General features: G+C 45.7%; 1 pseudogene; it reads right to left on the reverse strand.

The window, feature by feature from the left end:
• Window positions 1–937: 937 nt before the first annotated feature.
• LOC101994477 overlaps window positions 938–5,307 on the reverse strand; it is a 13,658-nt pseudogene continuing 9,288 nt past the window's right edge.

Below are 5,307 nucleotides of genomic sequence, written 5' to 3' on the forward strand. Positions count from 1 at the left end.
TCTCTTAGAAAGACCCTTAGGGTTATGTGCAGGGGTCCTCCATGTAATTAAAGATACTTTCTGCATCTTAAGTTCTTTAATTAAGTCTATTACTATGATTTTGGTTGTTTGAAACAGGGTCTAGCTATGTGCTTTTTTAAATTTTGAGACAGGGTCTCATGTAGCCCCGATTGATTTTGAGCTCACTATTTATCTGCCTGCCAAGTGTCCCCATGCCCAGCTTTCTTTACATGCTTTTTAGAATTAGTTAATTAATTTTTTATGTGTATTGGTGTTTTGCCGGCATGTGTATCTCTGTGACAGTGTTGGATCCCAGGAACTGGAGTTACAGACAGTTCTGAGCTGCCATGTGTGTGCTGGGAATTGAACCCAGGTCCTCTGAAAAAGCAATCAGTGATCTTAATCACTGAACCATCTCTCCAGCTCCTTTTTTTCTTTTTGGGACAGGATTTCCCTGTGTAGCCCTGGCTGCCTTGGAACTCACTCACTTTGTAAGTCAGGCTGGTCTCAAACTCACAGAGATCCACCTGCCTCTGCCTCCCTAGTATTGAGATTAAAGGCATGCGCCACCACCACCTGGTTCACCAGCTTCTCTAAATATTTAGTCTATATGAAATTCAAATCAGCAACTCACACAGTAGTTTTAAAAATAAGTCTAAGGATATAATCTAAAGCCATTCAAATTTGATACATGCTGATGACTGTTAAAGCAATTCAAATTCTTATTGCGGCCAATTTACAGAAGAAACAGAAACTTGGAGAAGCACAGCAGCCTATCAAGATGACCTTAGAGCTTAGTGTAGTCCTAGGCTTGAAGTCCTAGGGCTTAGGGGAGACATCTGTGTTCTGTCCCAAACTGATCTTTGACCCCCCCCCCACATCTGCCTTTATTGTAAACAGCAGTTGGGACACTTGTAGCAATGGTAAAAAAAAAAAATTAGTTTACAAAATCAGAGGCTTGTTGAAGCTGCCTGGTGGGAAGGTGCCCTGATGCATAGATGCCAACCCAGAGCAGGAGAAAGAGGACGCCAAAGCCCATGAAGAGTGACACCACCAAGGAGATGAGAAGCTCTTTGTAAATGTCACATGTGTACTTGGTGGAGGTGACCTTGTAAATGAAGGACCAGGCGGTGAAGAACATGCAGATGGCCAGAAGTACCACAGTCAGGTGTGGGAAGACAACCTGGTTGACCGGGCTTGTGTACCTAATCGTGATAAACCCCCATCCTGATCTTTGACTTCTAATGTGTCATAGTATTCCTGGGGAGCCATGAACAAGCATCTCTTTGCTCCAGATATGTTGCGGGAGGTCCTTCCGCTCCTCCAGCCTATAGCCACTGAGATACCAGCCCATTGGGGCGTGGTCTCTCTCCCTTTAAAAAAGCGGCCACTTCCCTCTCCCCTCTCTCTTCACTTCCTGCTCCTCTGGTGACTAGACTCCCTTCCTGGTTGCGCAGAGGGCTGACGGAGATCTGTAAGTTTTTTCCCCTTTAAATAAATACCACCCTATTAATCATAATTCCAAACTGGTGTGGCATTGTTTGTGACTTACGCCTTCACAGATAGGCAGCCAAAGATAGACCAAAATATGCATACCACCAAGTCCAACTTGGTGAACCATGAGTTCTATTGGGGTTGCTTACAGAATCACGGATGAAGGGTTAGTTATAGAGGCAGAAATGAGTCAAAGGACAGCTGCATCCCAAGAGCCTGCCCATTATGGGTGACAGCTTACAAAAGCTGAAAAACAGGAGCACACTGCACAGCCTGCAGGTAGCTCAATAGGCAGGAGAGTTCGTTCTAGGTAGCTCAATTGGTCTGAGCTACTGTCCAGCTTCTGGGCTGGTCTCTGTTTCTTCCAAGTTGCTCAGCTGGTCTCTACTTCTTCTAGGCAGCTCTGCTTATCTGAGAGCATCTCCTAGCCACCTTTACTGCTGATGTACTCTTGGGGTAGGAGGGACCTACTGAATCTGGTCAGTTTCAGAGACATCCTGAAGCTATGGAGTTGTTTACTTTCTGAACATAAGGGGCTTCCCTAATGAGATGTTCCATTTCGCCTTAGAACATTCTGTGTCTCAACACAATTTCCTATGAAATGGAAGGCTTTAATCTGGAAATTGCTACGCAACAGCTTTCCCAAAACCTGCTGGGACCCGTGTTTTCCTGGCAGTTCCCCAAACAACCTAGAACATACAGGAGTGTACAAGATGACGTTTGGTTGGGGCAGGAAGTACAGCACAGGGCCAGTCTTTTGTTCCCAAGGGAAATGCTGCCAAGACAAGATAAACTGTCTCCCACACTGCCTGTTTCCAGTCTTAAGGGATTAAACACAACCTCCTTAAAGTGAACACCTGCTATCCATCCTTCTTTGCTACCCGATTCCCTGGATTGAGTCTCTGAGGGTTTCAGTTATACACAGTTCTCAAAACCCAATTCCTCCACCACCCTGCCACATCCTTCGAGGAGTCTCTCCTGATTTCCTCTCCCAGCTTCTTTCTGCTCACCAAGCTTGTGTGAGTCCTTTGTCTTAACAATGCTTTCACTTCCTTGCTCTGATTGGATTGAAATGACTGAGACCTCGGAGTCTCAGTCCCCTCTCCTGTAACACACAGATAACATTGGGAAGATAAAGTAAAAAAGAAACAATAGAAGACCAGGGATGTCGCTCAGTGGTGTAGTGCTTACCCAGAAAGGTTCAGATTCCATACCTAAACTGTGTGTGCATGTGTGCCTGTGTGAGTGAGTGTATGGGTGTGTGTAAGGGTGTGTGTGTTGTTGAGGGAGGTCCTTCCGCTCCTCCAGCCTATAGCCACTGAGATACCAGCCCATTGGGGCGTGGTCTCTCTCCCTTTAAAAAAGCGGCCACTTCCCTCTCCCCTCTCTCTTCACTTTCTGCTCCACTGGCGACTAGACTCCCTTCCTGGTTGCACAGAGGGCTGTTGTCTGGGACAGAGATCTGTAAGTTTTTTCCCCTTTAAATAAATATCACCCTATTAATCATAATTCCAAACTGGTGTGGCATTGTTTGTGACTTACGCCTTCAGTGTGTGAACATGTGTGATCATGTGTGTGTGTGTGTGTGTGTGTGTGTGTGTGTGTGTGTGAAAGAGAGAGGTGAAGGCAGGCCGAGGTGCACTTGAGGAGACCAGAGGACATCTTTGTGGAGTCATTTTTCTCATTCCACCTTTACACATATTCCTGGGATCAAACTAGGTTGTCAGGCTCGTGCAGTAAGTGCCTTTGCCTGCTGACCTTCACCAGCCCTGAGTATAACACAATCACATGCCAATACACATACACACACACATACACACATGTACACACAACACATTCACTCACAGAGACTGGCTTCAAAGTTACTATGCAGTCAAAAATTAGTTTGAGGGGGCTGCTGGAGAGATGGCTCAGAGGTTAAGAGCATTGCCTGCTCTTTCAAAGGTCCTGAGTTCAATTCCCAGCAACCACATGGTGGCTCACAACCACCTGTGATGAGGTCTGGTGCCCTCTTCTGGCCTGCAGTCATACACACAGACAGAATATTGCATACATATTAAATAAATAAATATTTTTAAAAAATTAGTTTGGACTTCTTATCCTCCTACCTCTATCTCCTGAGTGTTAGGATTAGGGTCAGGCACCACTATCCTTGGTACTGAGTGACTTGGTACCCTAATTGGCATGAACCATGTGCTAGTTTACATATGAATGGCCCCCATAGAGTCATATATTCATGCTTAGTCACCAGGGAGTGGCACTATTTGAAAGGATTAGAAGATTTAGGGGGAGTGGCCTTATTGGAGTAGGTGTGGCCTTGTTGAAGGAAGGGTGTCACAGGTTGGGGAGTGGACTTTTAATTTTCAAAAGCCCATGCTAGGTTTAAGCTTTCTCTCTCTCTCTCTCTCTCTCTCTCTCTCTCTCTCTCTCTCTGAGAGATGTGGATTCATTCCACCTTGACTAAAGGTCAGAGAGTTCAGGCCTATTCTTGCTCCTTCAATGACAGGAGGTTTCACCCAAGGTGTTGCTACTAACAGGGTGTCTTGACCTAGGGTGTGGTTACTTGGCATTTTGGGTATCAAGAAGACAAAAGAAGTCTTTTGCCTTCTTCTCCCCTTTTGGATTGGGGTTTATAAAGCCTATGAGAAATAGATGTGAGGGTAATCTCATTATTTCCTGGATGCTCTCCCGACTCTATCAGTTGTCTCTTGGCTATTTCTTCCTTAATCCTCACGCTTCCCTCTTAATGCAGACAAATAAACTGGGAAGGACCCAAAAATGGCACCCAACGTGAGGCCCGGCAAACGGCGCCTCATTGTGGAGCTTGGATATGGGAGGTAACGTGATGGACCCCTCAGATGAATGAGACACTGCAGGTGTTGAAGTAAATATGAGCACTTGGATAGATAACAAATGTGGAAGTGTGGGGAGTATTTATTGAGAGTAAAAATTGTAAATAAAATTCGTAGATATGGGACAAGGAAATAGTATTCAGCTGTCTGTAGATTTACTTGGCTATATTTTGAAAGCAGGAGAACTGGGGTAGAGCAGCAGCAAGAGCAGAAATGTTTTTGAGTTTGTAAATAGTTTAAACTTTCTGTTCCCTCCCCACACCGGTGGGGCAGCTGTATTGCATTCAAACTGCTCTAAGACTCAGGAAAGTGAAGTTTCCATCTGCCCATGCTCTTGATCAGCTTGAGCTATGGGTGCTGTAGTCTCAGCCACAGCACTGCCACTACTGAGCAAGCAAGGGAATGAGCAAGAAAGCAAGCAGAGAGCAGGGTGTGTGACCTGGCAAGGGCTGCAGGCAGAAGCCTCCAGGAACTGCCCCCCACAACCAGGGCCTCCCAGTCCCTGGCACGGGCAGGACAGCTCTAGCTCTGCCCTAGCCAGACAGATAAGAGCATGCTGAAGCCTCCAAGAACTGCCTTCACAACCAGGGCCTCTCAGTCCCTGGCAGGACAGCCAAGTCATGTGGAGCACAGCTCTAACTCTTCCCTAGCCAGACAACAGCAGGCCACAGCCTCAGGGAGCTGCCCCTACCCAGTCAGAAGTCTGTGAAAATGCCAATGCTTCCCAAGCCAACCTGTGAAAATGCAAACGCTGCCTGTCAGCTAATGAGAGTTTTGCAGCTTAGATTAGAAAAGATGACCTGCAAACTTTGAATGATTTTCAGAAATTATTGGGAGGTATTCAATGGTTGAAACCTATTTAAAATTGATTATGGCAGATCTTAAGCCCCTCAGTGAGAATTTTTTTATAAACAAGTATTTATTTATTTATTATGCATACAATATTCTGCCTGTGTGTATG

Source organism: Microtus ochrogaster, chromosome 7, assembly GCF_000317375.1.
Source record: "Microtus ochrogaster isolate Prairie Vole_2 chromosome 7, MicOch1.0, whole genome shotgun sequence".
Lineage (NCBI taxonomy): Eukaryota > Metazoa > Chordata > Mammalia > Rodentia > Cricetidae > Microtus > Microtus ochrogaster.